Source organism: Tamandua tetradactyla, chromosome 6 (genome assembly GCF_023851605.1).
Source record: "Tamandua tetradactyla isolate mTamTet1 chromosome 6, mTamTet1.pri, whole genome shotgun sequence".
NCBI lineage: Eukaryota > Metazoa > Chordata > Mammalia > Pilosa > Myrmecophagidae > Tamandua > Tamandua tetradactyla.
The window spans coordinates 177,872,585-177,895,753 of NC_135332.1; the positions used below are offsets into that span (position 1 = coordinate 177,872,585).

Genomic DNA, 23,169 nt, shown 5'->3' on the forward strand with positions numbered 1-23,169 from the left:
CAGCTGACATGATCATGATTTAATTCTATGAAATGTCCTCATCGCAACAGACAGGCCAGCACTTGCCCAACCAGACAAACAGGTACTACCACTTAGCCAATTTGACACATGAACCTGACCATGACACCATGTGTGTTTTTAATAGTTTCTTGAACTCAATAGATGTGCAAAATGTCACCAGAAATAGACAATTTTACTTCATCCACCCATCTTTCATTCACTCATTTGCCTGTGGCTGGGTGGAGGGAGAAGCTGAACTGCTATATGGTTACAGCAGGGGACTTGATTGCACCCACAAAGAGGTCTGGAGCTGGGACAGCCCCGCAAAGACATTGAGAGAAAGGGGCTGGAGGGTAGGCATCTGCCCTCACTGGAGGGGGAGGGAGCATGATATTGGCTGGGTTATTTCCCTTGGGAACTGCCAGGGAAGGCCTTAGCTGTGAACTGTGAGCAGCTTTTTTAGCTCTCCCCATAGATATGGGAAGGAAGACTTTGGCCTAGAAGGGGCCTTGGTGGGCTCCACAGCACCCATCCACAGTACAGATGAAAACAGACTCATGGCTTCAATAGCAGCCAGGGGTCCATGTGCATAGGAACCATTTGGGGGTCATGGTAGGGGGGTAAAGCCTGCTTAGAACAGGGCAAGGGTAGATGGATAGAGAAGATATTAAAGAATAGCAAATGCAGACAATCATTATAAAATGCTTGAATGCAAAGAGGAGCAGAGATATGGGGAGATAGGTGGAGAGGGATGTTGGGTCTGGAGAAAGTTTTATTGGTTTGTTAAGATGGGAGAAATGACAGCATGTTTGTATGCTTTTGGTGCAAAGGAATAGAAAACAGAAAAAACTAATGGTATAGGAGCAAAGTTAAGAAATGCTGGAGTAGTCTTCTTCAGCATTCTTTCACAGTATTTTAAATTTTATTTCATTTTATGTTTATGGTGCTTACTAGAAACTTGGTTGAATATTGATGAAGTTAATGGACATCCCAACTTGCACTTGATTATAAGAGAAGTGGCTTCAGAATTTCACCATTTTAGAGTGATACTTGAAAGTAGATTTGGATAAATAATGAATCATTAGTGTCATGGTCAGGGACATCTGTCAACTTGGCCAAGTTGTGGTACCTGCTTGTCTGGCTGGGCAAGTGCTGGCCTGTCTATTGCAATGAAGACATCTCATAGAATTAGATCATGATCATGTCAGCTGCATCCACAGCTGATTCCTTTTGTAATCAGCCAAAGGGGAGTGTCTTCTGCAATGAGTGATGCTTAATTTAATCATGGGAAGCCTTTTAAGGAGGATTCAGAAGAGACAGGCTCTATTCCTGCTTTGGCTGGAGAACCTCTCCTGTGGAGTTGTCCAGACCCTCCATCAGAGTCATCAGCTTCACCGCCTGCCCTGCAGATTTTGGACTCTGCATTCCTGCGGCCATGTGAGACACTTTCATAAATTTTATATTTGTGAGTGTTCCCTGTTGAATCTGTTTCTCTAGAGAGTCCTAGCTCATACAATTATGCAGTTTCTATTCCTATTGATGCAATCACAGAACTACTGAATTTTATTACTGCCTTTACAGCATTTGCTCTTATAATCTAACTTCTCCCATTCCCCCAGCTCACACCTTTACTTGTGGTTGGCTAGGTTAAGAACCTGGATGGGAGAAAGATTTCCTGGATTGGATTTCCAGCCTATGCTAGTTTGAAACTGTTGTGTACCCCAGAAAAGCCACATTCTTTAATTCTCATTCAATATTGTTGAATGGGATCTCTTTGATTAAGTTGTTTCCATGGAGTTGTGAACAAGCCAGTCGCAGGTGGGACCTTTGGATCAGGTGGTTTCCATGGAAATATGTCTCCACCCATTCAAGTTGGGATCTTACTGGAACCGTGTAAGAGGGAACCTTTTTGGTAAAAGCTTTAGAGCCCAAGTGCCAACAGAGCCCACATAGCCAGAGACCTTTGGAAATGCAAAAGGAAAATGCCTCCCGAGAAGCCTTGTAATGATTAGAGAAATCTATCAGATATCACTATGTGCCTTTTCAGCTGAGAGAAGCGTTCAGAAGCCAAAGACACCAGCAAACGGCAGCCAGGTGCCTTCCGAGATGACACAGGGTAGTGGATGGCATCAGCCTTTCTTAACTTGAAGGTAACCTCTTGTGGGTGTCTTAATTTGGACATTTTCATGGCCTTAGAACTATAAACTTGCAACTTAATAAATTCCCTTTTTCAAAGCGGTCCTTTTCTGGTATGTTGCTATTTGGCAGCTTAACAAACTGAAAGACAGCCCTATCCCTTCCTCTTGGTGTGGCCACAGCCTTTAAATGTATCCTTTTTACACCTTGGGTGTCTTATCTTCAAATTTCCATGGTCATTATGATTATAATTATTGAAACATTTAGCAATGGAGGTGGTACAGAGTCAGTACAGAATTTGTGATTGCAACCAACGTTTGATATTATTATATTAATAAATTTCCTGGTTGGGAGAGGTGCAAGGGTAGTTCAGTGGTAGAATTTTCGCCTGCCGTGAAGGAGACCCAGGTTCGATTCCCAGCCCATGCACCTCCCAAAAACGAACACTCGAAGAAAGAAATAAAAGCAACACAAAACATTCAACAAATGGTGCTGCAATAACAGAATACTCACATGGAAAAAGAATGAACTGTGACCCCAGGCATATAGCATACAAAAATTTTTTGATAATAATTATGACTACAATTATTGAAACATTTAGCAATGTACCTGGTACAGAGTCAGTGCAGAATATATGATTGAAACCAATGCTTGAAAATTATTATATTAATACATTTCCTGATAGGGCATCTTTAAAATGAAGCATATCAGATCATAGTGCATTATTTGACTTGTTTATATTGCAGTTTTTGAATCCCTAGTCATAAATAAGTTTTATCTATAACTTTTGTAATTATTGCCTTTATCTCTTTTTCAGCACATCATAGGGCTTAGAATTAAAGTTGTGCTGGTTTAAATATTGCATTACTGAACTTTTCAATTTTCTTCTATTGTCAGAAGTTTCTAAATAGCATTGGAAATGTGTATTCTTTAAAGGCTAAATAGAACTCAGTTGTAAAATCATCTGCTCCTGCTGCCTTTTTCTTTTTCTTCTTCTTTTTTTTTTGGTTGGAAGATAGCATTTTTTCGCTAAATTTGTTTATTTGCTACCCTAGTTTTGCACATATTATTCACATGTAATTATTAAAAATTATATGTGTTTGGGCCTCTAATCTCATTCTGCTCCATCTTTTTACTCTCCCATCTCCTTTCAGTTTTTTTCTTCTTTCTTTACTCAGGCTCATGAGGCATTTATATATTTAGTCATCTTTTCAAAGAAGCAGCTTTTGGATTTATTCTAAAATATTAATCTTTTCCTTATGCACTTCATTAATTTCAGTTTTAATATGAATATTCCTTTCTTAATTCAGACATTTTAGTTTGTTCATAGTTTTATTACTTTCTAAGAAGAAACCTACTTTCCTTTATATTTTATCATCCTTCTTAAAAAATAATACAGCTTAGAGTTTCTGTGTTCCATTTTGATAGTACCAACAATTAGTTCTTTTTTCTTGAGGCTCAAAATCACTTAGTTTTTTACTAATATATTAGAATATCAGCTTGTACCAGCCCAGTTTCTTTATTTTCTTCCACGTTGTCTCTTCTTACCCTAAGTCAAATTTAGAAAATTTTGAGAACTTTACTTCCCTCCTCTGGTTTATCCCATTTTCTGCTGGGTTTTATTCACAGAGGGAGTTTTGTTCTTCTCATTTTAAGCATTTTCCCTGGTAGCCTGTGACTTCTATTTCAGAAATTCTTCATTGGCACGTATATTTTGCAGTCCAAGAGTTTCTACATTTAAGTATCTTTATTTTTATGTCTATCTTTGAATCTCCTAACACTTTGTTCCCCCTCCCATCTTCCCATGTATTGGAATCTCTCATTAAATTCCTTTGTTGTTTGATTAGCGTTCTTCCTTCAGTCCAGGATTCTCTTCAGATTTGCAGATTTGTGGAAACATTTCTTTCATAGCAACAAACAAATATCATTTTGCTTGGACATTGAATTTTGGAGCTGAAATCTATTCTCTTAGTAGCCTTCCAATGTTATTCCATTAATTTTTAAAAAATTTTTAATTAGAAATGTTGTAGATTTACAGAAAAATCATGTAAAAAATACAGCGCTTCCATATTATCCTCCATTAGTAACACTTTACATTGCTACCTTTGGTATAATTGATGAAAGAATATTATAATTGTACTATTAACTATAGTCCATAGTTTACAATAGGATGTATTTTCCCCCAATATTCTACCTTATTATTAACACCTTGTAGTGTGTTACATTTGTTATAATTAATGAAAGAACATTTGTATAATTGTACTATTAACTATTGTCCATGGTTTACAACAGGGTTTACTGTGTAAAACACAGACCTATGTTTTATCTTTCAATTTTCATTCTAGTAACATAATACGACCTAAAATTTCCCCTCGAAACCATATTCACTTATGTAATTCAGTGTGCTATCCTTTATGTTGATGTTACACATGAGAACTCCCATGCCAGTTTGAGTCTTTGTACCTTTGTAAATTATTGTTCTTTTTACCTGGAAACTTGAACCGTTGTTTCGTTTGTCTTTGAAACTCTAGAACAAAGAACACTGTCACACTTGGGCTTGGTGTGTTTTTTCTTCTGTCAGTGTTAGTAGAACCTGCTGAGGCTTTTAGACTTGTCTCAAGCCTTTCAGTAAATTTTTAATGGTAGGCTTTACTCCTACATTTTCCCCATCTATTGTTTTTCTGTTTGCCTTTAAGTGCATTATGTGTGTCTTAGTCACACACCACCCCTTTCTAGTGAGCGATGCCCCTCCTCTCTGATCTTGTGCTTCACGGTTCCATTTCTTTAGCTTTTGCTCCTGGTTTAAGATTTTTCTTCTGCTTCATCTTCCAGGCCCCAACAGTGACCACTTTCTTTTTCAACATCTGAAGTTTTTCTTTTAAAAATATTATATACCTGGTTCCTTTATAGGCCCTCATTTCCTAAGCCAGGAAATAAAATATTTCATAGTGGCTCAGAACTGACTGGACTCAAGCTATTTGGTTCACACCCGAGCTCTGCCACTTATTAGGCAAGAGATATCATTAAGTTCCTCCACCTCTCCATGTCTCAGTTGGTTCATGAGCAAAATGTGGATGCTCATAGTACTTAGCCTCCAAGCTTGTTGAGGCAAAGAAATGAGAGAATATCCACAAACCACATGGGCAGTGACTTGTACAGAGTTAAGTACTAGCAATCACCATCATTATTAATGATGTGACTATTAGAAGTTGACGACCAGATTCACATAAACAGGATTATGCTCACAAATGACCCAAACAGAATGATTTTATAATACACAACTTATAATTTTATAGACCAATTTCTACATGAAGCAACTCTCAAATCCACCCCCATATACTCCATCCTAGTAGGAGGGCTGAGCCACCTAAATTTCCATCTGGCTTCTTACCCATGCCTGTGGGCCTACAGAAGGAATCTTGAGCTCTCAGTGGCAGGCAGAGCCATTTGTTTCAATCCCTATGACTGCTTAACTTCCCAGTGGACTTGACCAGTGAAAATGCATCTTTTGGAAATATAGTTTTTTTCTTGTTTTTTTTTTTTTTAAATAAATATTGAGAGTGAAGTTTGAGGGCCAAAAGTTAAAAACAAAAAGCTTTGTTCTGATAATCCATGAGCATGCCTTGAGGATCTATGCATGATCACCACTGAAGGCAGTGCTTTGCATTCACCATCTGTCTATGTATCCATGTATCTTTTAAAATAGTTCTCTATCTATCCAACTATTCAACCCCTGTCTCATTCAAAAACCTGAGGTGGCTTATAACTATCTTATCAAACTTCAAACCGTACTTGATAAATGTTCTATTATTAGCCGCTTTACACATGAGAAAACACAAGATATCTGGAAGTTAAATTTCATTTTCCATTTCCTATTAATATAGTTTTAGAAACTTTAGAACCAGAAAGCATAAATTATGATGAATTTCTTTGTTAAAATCTCCATGCTTATTTCTGAACCTCCAGCCAAAATCCATGCCCTGAAACAACAGGAAAATCATTTGTGGTGGATCCTGTTTGTTCGGCTGGACTTGATTTCCAATATCCCATTGTCATCCTTTGTGTGACTCTGCAGGTCTGACTAATAGACCACGTCCAAAAAGATGGAAGTAGCATTGGAAAGGGCATCCCCTGTCATCACCTCCTAAAATCCTAGTGATTGCAGATCATCATTTCTGAGCCCTGGAACTAACAAATGAATTGTACATGAAAAATGGAGGGCATGTGTTTGAAATAACACCCCTAGAGGAGTGGAAAGCAGACTCCAATTTGTGGGGAGAGCCAACGAGGCATCTGGCACAAATTTCATTTCCATTCTTTATTTCATGCTTTGAAATAGCCCAGTGCTTACAGATTCCATCTCTCAGACAGGCTTTCCATGGGACCACTAAGCCTCTCTCTGCCTTTTCATTTGAATGAGGTGGTAACTGGAACCTGTGCTTGGAGCTGGAAGAATCTTCCATGGCCCCACTTAGGTTTGTATTTACATTATGTTAAACATGATCTCAAGGGGTCCACAATGGGGAAAAAAAAAGCCAGTGACCACCCAACTGTGAATCTGGGGAGAGACTGAGCAAGAAGGTCCAAGATGGCATGTGTCAAAACGTTCTCTGAAGCATATTTCAGCAGGGTGTGCTTGGGGCTTTAGAAGAGGCCATTAAAATCCTAGCTGCAGAAAGGCGCAGGTTCTGTGCCAACTCGGCCACCCTTTGCTCTTTATTGTATTCCTGAGATAATTCAGCTATTCTTAGTAGTAATTGCCCATTTTGATTCCAGCTCCTTTAATTTACTTTTCCTCTGGATAACACAGCAATCAATCTATTTGTACAGATATCCTTAAATATTGATATGTATATTTTCTTTATTTCCAAATATACATGATGATTCAAAGAGTGTTGAAGAGTTATATGCATTTTAAACTTCTGATAATATTGATATAAAGATATTCAGGCTATAGTTTCATCACTGATTCCTTAAGAGGGGAAGGAAGGGGTAGGGCAAGGATGTGGCTAAATAAATAAACATACTTAACAGATTTATCTTCTACAGGATACTTGTTTTCCGAATTGGCTGTGACAATTCATACTTCCAACAGCTATGATGGAAGTGTCCTTTTCCTTCATTCTCTCTAGCAGAGGAGGAACCCACATTTACTTTTTGTTAATCTAATGAGCGGGGCTGATATTCTATTTTGGAATGCACTTACACATCATAGTACACTGGGACTTCCCAAGACCACCCTCAAGTGGGATGGTTTTCTGGAAGGATTCACAAGACTCAGAAAAGCCTTTTGACTGTCAGTTATGGTTTATTACACTAATGGATACAATTTAAAATCAGCAAAGGGAAAGGACACATGGCGACATCCAGGAAATACCAGGCTCAAGTGTCCAGGTGTCCTCTCCCAGTGGAGTCACAAGAGACAAACTTAGTTCTCAATGTAAGCACTTATGAAGTATTGGCAATGCCGGAAGCTCACCCAAGCCTTGGGGGGGTGGGTATCTAGGGTTTTTAAGGGGGTTAGTCACGTGGGCGTGTGGTGTCTGTGTGACTGACCTCTGCTCCTCAGATTCCAGCTCTCACCCCTTAAAATGCAAGCACACACATTTAAGGTAAGTCACGCTGTCAACATACATTCCCAGTCAAGCAGATGTACAGTCCAGGACCTCCGGTGCACACAAATACATTGACCAGGCAGAGTATTCCTGAGTCTTAGAGCTCATCTGCCAGGAACCAGGCAAGGACCATCCCAGAAGATTGTCTCTTCTTGGGAATGTGCAGAGTTTGAGTGACCCCGGGCAGCTGATTTAAACCCTTCCTTACACATAGGCGTTCTTGAAATACTGAAGTACATTTGTGCTGTTGCTAAATAACCACCATCACAAGCTCTCTAAATACTTACTCCTCACCCGTCACCTTAACCCCCACCCTGGGTCCCCCAGTATTGCCAAGATGCAGCAACTACAAGATTAATACCTGGCACAAGATTTTCCAGAGACTTTCTCTGTTCCACACCAATCAAATAATATCTTAAACATCACTTTTGCTGATGGTAAAGGAAGTGGTTATATCATCTTAATTTAATTTACTTTTATCAGGCTTATGGTTAGTAACAGGTTTTTTTTCATATAACTATTGTTCATTTTTATAAACTCACTTTGTGAATTGCTTGTTTCTGTAATTTCCCTTGTTATAATTGGGTCTTTATTTTTATTATTTTCAATCTGTGGTAGACCATTTTGTTTCCAGAAATATGATCCACTATGTACTTTATACATAGCAAACATGTTTTTCCAAATCTAGCATTTATTTATTTTTTTATAGTATATTGAATCATATTGAAATATATTTCAATTTAGAATCATTTAATTTTAATGAAATTAAATTATGTCCACCTTATACTTTATAGTTTTTCATTTTACTGGGTTTCCCTACATCTGAAGTTAATGAAAAAGATTTCCCTACCAACATTTCTTCTAATTTTTTTTGTATTTGCATCTTTAATCTATCTAGAATTATTTTTTGTGCATGGTGAGTGGCAGAGTTTTAATTTTATTTTCTGCCTATATGTCAATTTCATTCATATATTCATTCAAAAAATTTTACTAAATACCTACTATGCTCTTGACACTGTTCTAACATTTGGGACTAGAACAGTGAACAAAATTGAGGCAGCATCCTGCCCTCATGAACCTTACATACCCCACCCCACCCCAAGTTACAATTTCCCATTCATCATGTATCAGGATTCCCACACAGACTCTCTGAGCTCTCCAGTAGGTCCAACTGATTGTATTTTTTTCAGTTCCTGCTACCATTAAATGACTCACATCTTCTAATGACTTTGAATCTTCCTCCCTTCCTCCCTTACTTTCATAAGTATTTATTGATTTCATACAATTCAGCAGGAACTCTGCCAAGGGCTAAGAGGAATAGATAAACCAATATAGCAAGTTTCCTGTTCTCTACAAGGAATGGAGTTTAATATTTATTTGCAGCCAACTTTATACTAGGTATTTAATACAAAATATCTCAACTGTTCTTCGCAAATATGTAAAGCAACTAGCCTTATTTCTGACTTTATGAATGAGGAAATTGAGAGTTTAGTTGGCATATCCAGTTTGCTGGGCTAGCAAACGTGGGTCCAGGGGCACACCATGTCCATCTGCCTTGAAAACCTGTGCCTTGCCAGGGACTACCTGATCCTCAAGCGAGGCAAACTAGATGGCAGAAAAATTTACAAGATGCAAATTATCCCTGGGGAGGATAATTGGGAGAAGGTATCCCACCTGGAGGGTCAGGAAAGACTCTAGAAAAATATATGAACTGAGTTGTTGAAGAGTCCGGATTGTGGAGGTCTTTTCCTCACGTCCAGGAGATTCACCACATGCTGGTATTGGATTTTTGGTAGTTGCTCAGTGGGTTGGATTAATGGATTCACTCAAATAACAGCATAAAACAGGGGGGGATTAACATGTTGGGCCTTTACAAAATGCTTGCTGATGAATCTTCTCCATCCTCTGCACTCATGATTGATATTTGTTGGTAATGATTGATATTTGTTGGTAAGATCAGCAGCCACCTGCTCAAGGACCTTGAGATCCTCCGAGGAAAGTGAGGATCTGAAATCAAGGTGTGATTATGGCCGATCACTGCATTATCAGGCAAAGTAAATTGGAGACCGTTTCCCAACTGAAGCTCATGACAAGTCTTATGGTTGGGGACCTACTTATGTTTTACTGCCAATAAATCGTCAATAGAACACCAGATGGCAGCATAAAATTACCACATGGAAACCCCAATAAGTTGAAAAAACTAACAGTCCACAGGGCCTGACAATTCTAATTTCCTTATTGCTTAGGGTCATCAGTGGCATGAGGTTATCACTGTGAAGTCGTTGTACTTTGGACGTTTGAACCTAGAGGTCAGGTCTTCGTGGTCGTTGGGGAATCCATAAGACTGGGCATCAGTTTCAAGCTGAGAGGCATAGCTTAATGCATGGACATGGAAATAGGGTGCAGAAAGGGCCATGGACACCACCTCATGACATCTTCCTTCCTCATTAATTCAAAAATGTTTATTTCTTTAATGAATATTGCTGACACTTACACTGGGTCAGACACCCACTTGGTCACTGAGGATGCTCAGTCAGCAGATCAAACATGGAGCTTCCTTTGCAGTCAGGGAAAAAAAGAGAACTTGCATAGTTCCAGGAATAAATATAGAAGTATGAACTATTTTAAATGCTATAAAGAGAAGTGTAAGGTGCTATGAACATATATAAGAATGAAACCTATGTGAGATTTAGAGGACTATCAGTAACTGTCATGGAGAAATGTCTAGTGGCACATCTATCAATTTTCCAATAGAAACTTGAGATATAGATTTTCTATTAAATCACCAAATTAGTATTTCAAAAAAGGTTAAGATATTTTGAAGGTCACAAAAACTAGCTATGGTCAAGTTGCACTCCTCATTCTGCACTGTATTATGACCTTACCTTTAAAGTCTAGGATAAGGTCTTCTAAAAGTAAAGTCAGACTAAGAGCAGATATCAAGTGTCTGGGTCAAATGCAATGCCAAGAAGAGGATTCAGTAGCCCTAGAAAAACCAGATGTAACACAGGATTTGAGCACCATTTTATGCTCACAACTTCTTGAGTTATTTTTATACTATTACTTACACCAAGGAGTGCAACCGTTCTAGGGCTTTGAGTCAGAAAGAATTGAGCCTTAGAGAGGCTTCTAAACCTCTCTGGTCCTCAATTCTTTACTCTTTATAATGATAATAAATCTATCTCTTTTGATTATTGGGAGGATTGAGAGAGATCATTCATACAAGCACCGAACACAGTACTTGGTGCATAAAACAAATGGCAGTCAATATCACTACATGTGGTGTCTTATTACTTACCACTGATGATGCAGAAGAGTTAGGTAACCTAACCAATATCACAAGTAATAGGTATTGGAGCTCAGTATTTGAGTGCAGGTCTATCTGATTCTTAAATCAGTTTGCTTCTAACTGGCTCAGTGTTTGAGATGCCTGAACCTGCCACATCATCTAGGTGGGTAGCAAGGAATGTCAGCATGGTTAGGTGTGGGGATTCCCCAGGGCATCTAAATCTTTGGTTCCTGTGGTAGTTAGATTCAGTTGTCAACTTGGCCAGGTGAAGGCACCTAGTCCTGTTGCTGCAGACATGTGCCAATGGTACGTGAACCTCATCTGTTGCTAATTACATCTGCAGTTGGCTAGGAGGCGTGCCTGCTGCAATGAATGATGTTTGACTTAATTGGCTGGTGCTTAAATGAGAGAGCGCAACATAACACAGCCCAAGCAGCTCAGCATACCTCATCTCAGTATGCGCAGCCCAGACCAGGCCTTTGGAGATGCAGAAAGGAATCACCCCGAGGAAAGCTGTTGGAACCCAGAGGCCTGGAGAGAAGACCAGCAGAGATTACCCTGAGCCTTCCCACATAAGAAAGAACCTCAGATGAAAGTTAGCTGCCTTTCCTCTGAAGAACCAACAAAACAAATCCCCTTTTATTAAAAGCCAATCCATCTCTGGTGTGTTGCATTCTGGCAGCTGCCAAACTAGAACAGTTCCCAATGAATCTTACCTTTGTCAACCCAACAGATTTATGGGTTGAGACAAGTCTTTCATTCTGCATGAGCTGCTCCTGAGGCCGTAGCTAGTTTTCCTCATCTTCTGCTCTCTGGTGAGATGGTAGACCCTCATAGGAAAGGACTGGATTGAACATACGGTACCCTCCTTCTTCTCATAGTACCCAGTAAAGGGCTGATGACTTGTAATACAGATCCATATCCACAATTCCAAAATTCAAAAAGTTCTGAGAAGTGTATTTTTAAAACCTATTTGACAGCAAAACCAAACCTAACAAATAATTTAGGGGAAAAATTCAACCTTCATCACTGAAAGGCTTTTAATGTCTTTATTAATCCCAGATGATGTAGATATTCTTATGTTTGGTGAAGAAATATTAAATGATTGATTATAGGGCTCAGAAAGAGTTTACCAGTAGCATTATATAACAATTTGAAATATATACCATAAGTGGTAGATTTACTGTGAAGGTAATGAAGCTTAAACTTCATGGCACCTTACTTCTGTATCCAATTTTGTATTCAAAACTGTGTAAACCTTTTACTCAAAGAGGTCTCCCAAATTGCACAAGCTTCAGGCCATGAAATTTGGATCAATCCTGATATAGCATATAAACTTTCTAAAATCTGAAAAGTTCTAAATTCAAAGCATATCTCACCCCAAGGGTTATGGATTTATGCAATAAGGGAAGGAGGACAGGAAAGCAGAAAGAAAAGAAGATGAGGGGAGGAAGGAAATAAAGTGAATCCATTTATGTCATCTTTAGTAAGAAAATGCTGTAACAAATAGACTTTAAAGAAACTCATATTTTCCTTGAGTAATTGCCCAAAATGCAGATTCCAAGTCGGAGCAGCTCTGCTCCATGAGGTCATTAAGGGATCCAGGCTGTCCGCATTCCTAAGTGGCTTCCAGGGTTTCTCTTGCCAACATCCTCCCCCAGTGGGAAAATGGAAAGCCAGGAGAAGTGAACCTGAGAGGATGTTACTTTCCTTGGTTTGTTTGCTTGTTTTTCCCAAGGGCTAGAAGTGGTATACTGCATTCTACTACTGCTGACACCTAATTCTAGCAAAGTCTCATAGCTCTAGCATCCTGCCAGGAAAGTTGGGACTCAGAAAGAAGGAGAGAATAGACTTTGATGAAACAGAAAACACTCTTTGCAACACCAACCTATTCCCCATCTGTAGCCAGGGCGTGATTTGCCACTCCCCACACTCTCAGGATCTAAGCAAGCACTTTGATAGTGCTCATCCCAGAATCCTGTCCAATAGCAAAGTACCAGCAAAATAAGAAAAGAACTCACCAATAAAAATATCAATTAGGACAGTGCTTGGAAAGTTCTTGGTACTAGTGCAATGTGTTCCTTACTTGATACCTTTCTGAACTTTAATTATTAATGAAATGAAAGAACACATGCCTCTCCTAATGGCCCAGGAGGCAGAGCATGGGAGAAGGCTAGAGTCTGAGACTAATAATAATGATGATGATATTGATTACCTCGTACATTTGCTGGCTTGTCAGTTTGCAATGCAATATCATGTGTGACATCATTTTGGTCTTCTCTATAGCTCTCCTATGTGGACCCATGACCCATTTTTGTAGATGAAGAAATGAGGTTCAAAAAGAAGAAATGAGTAGCCTAACTGCCCAGAGCAGAAATTCAGCCCAAGCTTTCTGATCCATAAACAGCACCTTTTCCATACTGTTACATGTCCTGGTTTTTGGGTTCAAGCAAAAAAATAAAACATCTGACTTCTGGAGAAAAAACCCATGCAATGGGCCACTCTGCATTCCAGCTTTCCTCCAGACAGCCTGGCATGTAGAGGAACAGAACCTCTGAATGGAAGAGGAGCTTTCAGCACCAGGCCTGGGTGCAGAATTGGGACAGATACATTTTCCAGTGTTTATAATGTCGAGCTCTATTCTGCAAGGGTAAGATAGAGTAGGGATCAGAAACCATGTATGACCCATGGGCCAAATCTGGTCTACTGCCAGTTTTGCAAATAAAGTTTTATTGGAATGGTCATACTCATCCATTTATATATTATTTATGACTACTTTTTTCATGCTATGTCAACATAGTTGAGTAGTTGCAACGCAAACCTTAGGGCCTACAAAACCTTTATTATATACTATCAGGCTTTGTACAAAAAAAGTTGCCAACTCCTGGGATAGGACTATAATTAGGAAAGAAGATAGAGAAACAGTAGACAATTCCATTTGGAGAAACAGAATAAAAATATGACTAGGATCAGAAATGGAGCAGAGGAAGAAGAGTAATTTAGTACCATTTGTGTCTCCCTTAAAGGAAATAAAAAGGACGTCTGGGTTGCCTGTTGAAAGATTCGTAGTTGCTTGCAAAGCAATGGGAGGGTCTCCAGGTACAGAGGCAGTGCTTATGAAAGCACCAAGACAAGAATCCAGTATTTTTTTCTTGCTAGCACCTGTGGGTCCTTAGCTTCTCTGGGGCAAACTCTGGATTTCATTTCTCTTCTCTCCGAATTGGCTCTGAGTTCTCTCTTATAAAGGGCTCCAGGAAAGGATTACGGCGAGCTTCAAAAGGTAGTGTCATATCTCCATGGAAACAACATCATCAAAAGGTCCCACCCAAACAATAGGTCTGCCCCCACAAGACTGGATTAGAATGAAAAGAACATGGCTTTTCTGGGGTACATAATAGATTCAAACCAGCACAGGGACTGAGTGGTTTACCTCAGTTCCCAGAATAAGTGAAGGGACAAGGCTTTTGGACCCATTTTCTGAGTCTACACCTGGTCCTCCACCTGCCTGCCGGAGCCAAACCAGCCTTGTCTCGGCCCTAGCCAGCCCTCCCGCAGAGTTTGCCACCTTTTACCTGGGGGCTCCATGGGGGTGGCAGTGTGGCAGTGGCCGTGGGGCCTCCCCAGGCCAGACCAGCCTCTACACAGCTGTCATGAGCAGATCTAACATCCGTAAGGTTGGGGCTGTCTCTCTTTGGCGTGGGGGAATGAGCCTAGGTGGATGTTAGCAGGAGCCGGTGACCATCCCTCACGGTGAAAGCAGCCATATTAGCCAATCCAAGGTGAGCTCATTCTCCCTGCGGATCTGTAGGTCCCCTCACAGTATTTTCTGAGCATTCCGTGCCCCCAATCAGCCCAGACCCCAAGCAGCTGCAGGAATCAGAGTGGGTTTGATTATATTCACTTCACCTTCAGACTCGGGAGCCAGAAATGAAAACGTGTGAAGAAGCAATGCCTCATTTTCATATAAATGCATATTTAAAGGGCCATAAAGAGAGATGTCATCTAAAGCAATGGAATAAGGTGATAAAACTGTTTCCAAGAACTCCTTTAAGCTTTGAAAGGAGATCAACCAATTGTCTGAAGAACTTTGCAATTGCCATATTAAGATAGGATAAAATGGTTTCTTTTTCTGAGAAAATGCAAAACGGGGGCATTGTAGCAAGTTTATACTTCAGTAAGAGCCAGGTTTGATTTTATTTCTTTCAACTAAAGCCAATTTACTTTAGATAAGTCCTCCAGCTACTTCTAATATTATTAGAAGTTAATAACATTGTTAACTATCTTCTAATATTATTAAATACAGTTCCTGGCAACCCAAAATGGTCCTTAAAATATCAAATGTGTATACAAATGCCTTTATTATGGTGCCTTATTCAAATCAAAATCAATACAAATACAATATTTGTACTACATAGAGTATACAAAAATGGAATTATTATGTTCTTTATATATTATCTCTACATAAAAAAATACAATCCCAACAATTATACTACTGTTAAGGTTTAATTTGAGTGAATGCACAATCTCTTAGACATAAGTATTTAACTAAAAGAGAGATAATTCAAAATGACTTTTGGGAGGATTGGGGAGTTGTTGCTAAATGAGTTTGAGCTGAGGTTCGGGGCGATGACAGTGGCCTGGACTTAGACAAGTGCAAGTCTCACGGTGACAGGAATGAGCTTAGTGTCCAAGAACTGTTCCCCTTCAACGGTTAAACTGATATATAATATATATAATACATATAATACATATAACTGATGTTATATATATTTTACCACAGCTTAAATGAACATATTATTATTTTTTTAACTTTTTATTGTGTAGTATGACATATATACAAAGCAAAGAAATAAAAAAAGCAGCAGTTTTCAAAGCACTCTTCAAAAAGTAGTTTACAGGACAGATGCCAGAGTTTGTCATGGGCTGCCATACAATCCTCTCAGATTTTTCCTTCTAGCTGCTCCAGAACATAGGAGTCTAGAGGGCTTAAATACTTTTTTATCATCACAATCAACTCTTTTCCTTCTTTTCTTGTGAAAAATAACATATATACAAAAAAGCAATAAATTTCAAAGCACAGAACCACAATTAGTTGTAGAACATACTTCAGAGTTTGGGTTACAATTCCACAATTTTAGGTTTTTATTTCTAGCTGCTCTAAGATACTGGAGACTAAAAGAGATACCAATTTAATGATTCAGCATTTATATTCATTTGTTAAATCCATCTTCACCGTATAACTTCACCATCACCTTTGATCTTTCCATCCCTCTCTTTAGGGGTATTTGGGCTATGGCAGCTCTAAATTTTTCATATTGGAAAGGTCTGTCATTAATACGGGATAGGGAGATGGAGCTATCTGATGTTCTGGAGAGGCTGGGCCCTCTAGGTTTCAGGCTTATCTGGACCAGGGACTCATCTGGAGGTTTTAGGTTTCTGGCAAGTTACTCTAGTGCACGGAACCCTTGTGGGATCTTATATATTGCCCTAGGTGTTCTTTAGGATTGGCTGGAATGGTCCTGGTTGGGGGTTGGCAAGTTATGGTAAGTAGCAATGTCTACCTGAAGCTTGTGTGAGAGTGACCTCCAGAGTAGCCTCTCGACTCCATTTGAACTCTCTCTGCCACTGATACTTTATTAGTTACACTTATTTTCCCCCTTTTGGCACATCTTTTATTTTGTCTTCTCTTGCTAACAATATTTATTTAGTTACTTCCTGCTTCAAGTTTTTGTAAGGAAGCATTTATAATAGCTTTTATTATAAAACATTTAATTAAATACCGAATTTTAACTATAAGAAGGCCAATTTTGGTGCCCATGCTGTCAGATCCTAGTAAAGTTGCAGGGACCTGTGCCTGGACTTCAGACAATGAGGACCCGTATCCCTGCTGGGCATTTCCAAGATGAGCCTGGCAATTAAATTTCTGTGTTCCGAAAAGAAAAACAGACAGAAATAACTGTTCTGTGCCTTCACCTGATGTTCCTAGCCCCGCCCCAGATTTAAGAGATTCCTCTTTCTTTATTTCCCAAATAGTTTGTGCCTTCATTACATAACATACAAAAGCAGGGCCCAGGCTCTTCCTCTCTCCCCACCCCACCTCCTTGCCTTGGCTATCTTCATCTGGCATGTGTGTGTGTGTCTGAGTCTCACCACTGCCTGAGTCAGCCTGGGCTTCAGTCCTAACTCTACTGCTTTCACTTGGGTTTCCATCTGTTTTGCTCTTGGACAGTATCTGAAATGCTGGAACTACTCGTCTTCCTTTTTCTTTCATTTACTTAAAGAGCCCCCCTGGGAGTCACGTAGGAAATATTATTTAGGATGGGATTTCATTCAGCTGCAAGTAAAGGAAAACCTCTCATATGAAACTGTAAGCAGACATTTTCCTTTTTCCTATGTAACAAGAACTCCAGAGCGATGCAGTTCATGCATCTCAGCCAGGATGTTAGGGCAGAAGTCTATGGAATTCTCTTGGTCTTTCCCTAATGGTCAAAAGAAAATAACCAGGAAGGAAGAAAGAGGAAGAGAGGAAGGAGAGAAAGAAGGAGTAGCTCCTGTGACAGGGAAACGAAGACTTTCTGTCCCCCAAATCCTCAGCAAATATTATTCATGTCTTACCTTCCAGAGCTATGTCACGTGCCTACCTCTGGTTGTAAGAGGGACTCAGTATGTGGGTTTTAGCTTTCCAGACTCTTCAATAGAAGAAGAGAAGAGAAGGGAATAAAAAGTTGGAATAGGTGTCCGGTGACAAGGGAATGTCTGTCTTAGAGAGAATTCAGCTTGAAACCCTGTCTTTCCTGTTCCTAGAAATTCCCAGACACAATCCCTATAGGAAAGTCTCAGTGGCTATCCCCTCCATACATACCCATCACCCACCTAGTTGTCGGGGCCCCTGTTTGTCTCCAGAGACCCCTCCTCTCACTCTCCTCGTGTCTCAGCCCTCTCTCTATAGATGTCCATTGAATTGAAAATTCCTGTTATGCATGAGTCATTTTAAACTTCCCTTGGACCAGCTCACCTTGATTGGCTCAATACGTTCAAGAGGGTATTTACCCAAACAAAGGAATTTTTTTAATAGTTACCTACTACAAATAATATTTTATGTATAGGCCAGCCAGTTCAAACCGTAGTCAACTTATATCTTCCTGTCACCCATATTTGTCAGAAAGAGAAGGGGAAAGAAGGAAAGGGTAGAGGGGAGGAAGGAAGGAGAGAATTGACTATGTGGGGTAGTAGGCCTGTATACACAGAGTCATAACATCAAAAAAGTAATATATTGCTGTTGCATTTACTCTGATTTTCAAACCTAAATTGTTAATGGATTTTATAAATTCAATGCATTAACGCAGTGTGTGTGTGTGTGTGTGTGTGTGTGTGTGTGTGTGTGTGTGTGTGTGTGTAGCAGCTTACGGTGTCAATAAAATTGTTCTATCCCTTCTCAAGTTCAACCAAGGACAAAAACAAATGCTTTCGCAAGTGACTAAAAAAACTGGATTTAATGGAAACCAAAAAGTAACTTTCATGTAGTTCAAAAGCGATGGGGTTAATCTAAGTCTCGTGGATTTTTCTTTCGATCCCATGGGGGTGCACTTTATCTCTCCTGAACTGGGCAACTTGGCAGATGCTTGTACCCAAGCTCTTTTCTGTATGTTTTTAATTTATTCTGTTAAGCACAAGAAAGTCTGTTCATTACTTTACACATATAATTTTCATTTAATAAACCTGGATTTTTGCTAAGGACTTTACTTTTAAGTAAATGAATCAAAGTTTCTTTCTGAATTTGGATTGTGAAAAGGGAGCAGCTTATTTGAAGACAAGCTGCCTTCCTACACAAGCAGGCCCCTTGGCTAATGGAGGCAGCAGGGAGGGAGCTGAGAGCTGGGCTGGCCCAGGTTCAAATCCCAGCTCTTCCCCTCCCTTAAGCTGATCTAATTTCTTGAAGCCTCCCTTTTCTCATTTACAAAATGGAAAAAATAGGGATCATGGCTTGAAGAACTGGCAATTAACAGGTCCTTCCTCCATGGCAGGTTTTTAACCAATAGGGCGGAAACACGAGTCTCATGATGGCGAACTCTGGCAGCTACGCCGGTGCTTGCCGACTGATATCGTTACCGCAGGACGCCTGTGGACTGTGTAACAAATGTGTCTTGGGGGCTGGGGGTGGGCAGGGGGGAAGAATTGTCTCCACAACATGACTTCCTCCTGGCAAACTGGCAGAAATGCCCCCTCCTCAGTTCCTCTGGGAATCTGAGGAGCAGAATAGAAAGTGCCCCACCCGCCACACCTGAAGCCGGGAGGGATTAAATAACGTGCCCAGTGCACTCGGCTGGCCTGGTTTGGCCTGAGAACTGGTTTCTTCTTGTTGTCCCGGCGACTGGAGTCTGCGGGGCCCAGCGGGAGGCCACAGGCCCCCAGGAGGGAAGGAGCGAGCGGGGCCTGGGCCCAGCGGGGTGGTGGATGTCAGGCGTCTCTTCAGAAGTCACCGGCTGTTTTGTTCACCATGTTTAATGTGCATCCATGTATATACTCCACAGCCGGGTAGCATATGCCTCGCGGGGATAGAATAACTATTGTATTTTGCAGAACCTGCCCTCCAAGGGGCTGTGCTTTTTGCAGTACTCAATAAATATGAGACTCATTGTTCCTTAAAGTAACAGTTTTGGAGACAAAGAGAAGGGTAACTCCAGTTAAAATGTGTGTGTATGCGTGTGTGCGCGTGTGTTTTCCTTAGGGAGTCAGGATAGGGTAAATGGGAGGATGGAGAGGTGACAGGAGGAAATTAGATTTGTTAAGAAGCTCCCCGTGCTGGGTGCTGGGTGCTGGGCGCATGCTTTGCACCCAAAGCCTTTTAGGGAGTGAGTAGGAAATGTGGTCCTGGCTAGACACTGCCTGGCGCCCAGCCATCCATGGACATCAGTTTAGCACCTTCTGTGATGAGAGTTGTGCCGGGGAAATGAATGTAAACAAGACAAAGCAAGGCCCTGTCCTCACAGGGTGCCAGGACAGAGGAAATCAATTAGAACACAGGGATAAAAGCAGTAAGTGTGTAGGAGGGAAGCACTATGCACTTGGGGAGACAAGTCTTCCCAGAAGAGGTGGCATCTCAGCCAAGGACTAAGAGATGAATAGAAACCAGTGGGGCAGGGAAGAATTTCTAGGTAGAAATATCAGAATGTTCAAAGGCCCAAATCGTGGATGTCAGCTGTTCACGTCGCCATTACCATCCTTTGGGTGTCATAAGCTGCGGAATCAGTGTGACCAGGTTCACATCCTGGCTTTGCAGCCTCCAGCGCGTGGCCTCGGGTGGCCCTCCTGGTCTTCCTGAGCCTGTTTTGTCTTCTGCATCACAAGGGCCCTTTCAGCACTGGCCTGGGAAGAAGATGCAGTGACTTAAGCACAGAACCCAGCATGGGGCTCCGCGCTCACAGCTGCTGCAGCCCATTTCTCCTACTGTTCTATTAAAATAGTTTAATGTTGTTTTTGTTTTTGGGATTCCAGGTTCTTCTGATGCCAGATAAGTTTCATCAATGCCGTTTACTGAGTGGTGTGAGGAATGGAACGAATATGCTATAATTACATGAGAGCCACAAAACCTCCGACCAGCAGTGCAGTTCTGCTGAACCACAGCGGAGCAGACACTCATTCCAGGAAGAATTCATCAAACAAACCCACAAGCTGGGGAGGGCCTTTTATACATCAATCAATAGCCATCCACTCTAATTCAAGGCTGTAGCCCGATGACTGCGCCACGCTCACCCCTCAGCTGACTTCTGGACTTTCCTCAAAAATGTATATTTCTATCTGGAAGAAAAACTATTTTTATTTTCATGAAATATTTTAGAAGAACTTGATGATGGCTAGGGATAGACTGTGCAACCTGTAATTGGGTCTTTGCCTCCCCTCTAACTCCCTTTGGGACTGTGAGTAAATTGTAGTATTTTTTTGACATTAAATCAGTATCTGTCATGCACATTTAGGCAATTGATAATTTTCTACTCAAAACTATTTCCTTAGTGGTGGTAAATCTTCAACTGCTATTGACAGATTCAATTTCTGAAAATTGCCAAAAAGTCTAGAACATGTGGGGAAGGATAACTATATTTAGCAGATAATGCTGGGCACTTTACCTCCTGACATTTGCTTGTTTGCTCTCAGATTCATCCTCTACCTTTTCTTGCAAATGGTATTTAACAGGCTCCTTTGCCCTCCAGTTTCTAGCCAGGTTCAGTCAAGAAGCAGGTTGGGAGACAGGAGAGAAGGGCATGTGGAGATGTTTTTGGTGCCCCACTGAGATTGCTGGGGTCCCTTGTAAGGTTTGGGGTGCCCCCTCTCCAGCTTCTAAGAGGGTTGATGCTGACGCTCATACCTTCCATTTCCTTTGTAGGACTGCCCTTCGGGCTGGAATCGTCTGGCCTAGAAGTGCCCCACCCCCATCTCCATCCTCATCCAATAATTCTTTGGTGTGGGGTGTGCAAAAGCCCAGCACTCTTGCCATAGGGCCGGAAAAACACTGTGGAGCAATCTGTAGCCCGGAGTTCCCTGCAGAATCTGGCTAAGGCTAGCCTTGACCTGTAGCCACATCCTCGCTTCCCTTGCCATGCAGATTTCTCCTGGGATCCTTTCTTAATGAATGACTTGCACACAATCCCCAGTGCCCCACTAGGCTTCCAGGGAACCCAGGCCAGGACAAGGAGAGAAGCCAGGGCATTTCTTCCCTTCCTACCTTGCTTGAGGTAGATTCTCATGCGGTGGTGCTGGCTCCTTTCTTATTCCAGCTCTTAACCCAGTGGCTCTTGCTTGTTGCAGCTACTTCCTGGTTATTCCAGGTCCTACTCACTGCCTCTGTCCGCCATGATTCGAGTTCCCTTCTGGAGGCGCATCTCCTGCTGGGTGGCCCGGTCTGCTCAGTGCTTTGGCTGGATCCTTGAGTGTCATGGCTTCCTTGGGCAATGCCAGCTCCTCGACTTGGCAACACCACTCTTTTTGCCCCTGTCTTGGTCTCCTGGGCTGCCATAACAAGGTGCCCCAAATTGAGGGACTTAAAACAACAGAAATGTATCATCTCAGTTCTGGAGGCCAGGAGCCCAAAACCAAGGTGTCCACAGGGCTGTGCCCCCTCTGCTGGGTCCCAGTGGTGGCCAGCTAGCCATCCGTGGCATGTGCCTCTGCTCCGTCGCATGAGTGCCTTCTCTCTATGTAATGTCTGTGTCCACATTTCCTCTCTTATAAGGACCCCAGTCACATTGCATTAGGACCCACCCTAATCCAATTTGGTCTCATACCTTCAAAGGTCTTACTTACAATAAGTGCACAGTCACAGAGCAGGGTTGGGACTTGAGCGTGTCTTTCTCAGAGACACAAATCAACCCGTAGCAGTCCTCCAGTCCTCGTGGCAGGAGCAGCTTTCTGTGGCTGTCCACCTCTGGGCCACCTTACCTTCTGCTTCCAGTTTGTCTAACACCTGTGCAATTCGCCTGCTGTGTAACGTTCCCTGCGTGGAACCACCTGGCTTGGATTCTATGCTCCTGCCCAGTTACTGGCTGAGACTAGATTCCTGTGTCAGGTGCAGAAGACATGACAAAAGCAAGGCTTTGCATTGCCCTCAGCTTGTTTGCCATTAACCTGGCCTTGAGACACAAGGTGGTCCCTGCCCTGATAGAAGGTCACCTGTAGGAAAGCGAGGGGCAGTGCAGAAGCCACTCCAGGTGGGGCCAGCAGTGCGGTGGGGGTTTAGAAGAGGAAGAGTCACCTGGGAGATGGCTCTGCAGCTGGGAAAGGAACAGAGATGATGCAGGATTATTGCTGTGGATTTTTTTCCCACTCCAAGCCAATTTTCCTCTTGAATGATAATAGAATGGTGCGCTGATCCCACTTAAGCCCTTCTCTTTATTCCCTCGTCTTGGCTGGTGTGCAGTCAATTAAGCTCTGAGCCACCCAGCGCTGGGAGGTGAGAGAACTGAGCCCAGCACTGAGCAGTTGTGTGAATGCTTCAGGCATGAGCAGGACTTGATACCCGCCAGGGGGCAAGGGTGTGGTTCGCAGTTTGAGAAGCTGGTTCTGGACTGGGTGGGGAAGCTTTGGTCCAGCTCAGGCTGGCCTTTTTCCCTCTTGGTAGCTTAGCTTTCTAATCGA

The 23,169-nt window shown here is 41.5% G+C and overlaps 1 long non-coding RNA gene across 1 annotated transcript in view; it reads left to right on the forward strand.

Annotated features, from left to right (window-relative positions):
* LOC143689078 (uncharacterized) overlaps positions 1 to 20,974 on the forward strand; it is a 152,038-nt gene extending 131,064 nt beyond the window's left edge. Inside the window, exon 12 of the long non-coding RNA XR_013178543.1 lies at positions 20,536 to 20,974. This is a non-coding gene — a long non-coding RNA (uncharacterized LOC143689078). The remainder of the gene's footprint in view (positions 1 to 20,535) is intronic.
* The last annotated feature ends 2,195 nt before the right edge of the window (positions 20,975 to 23,169 follow it).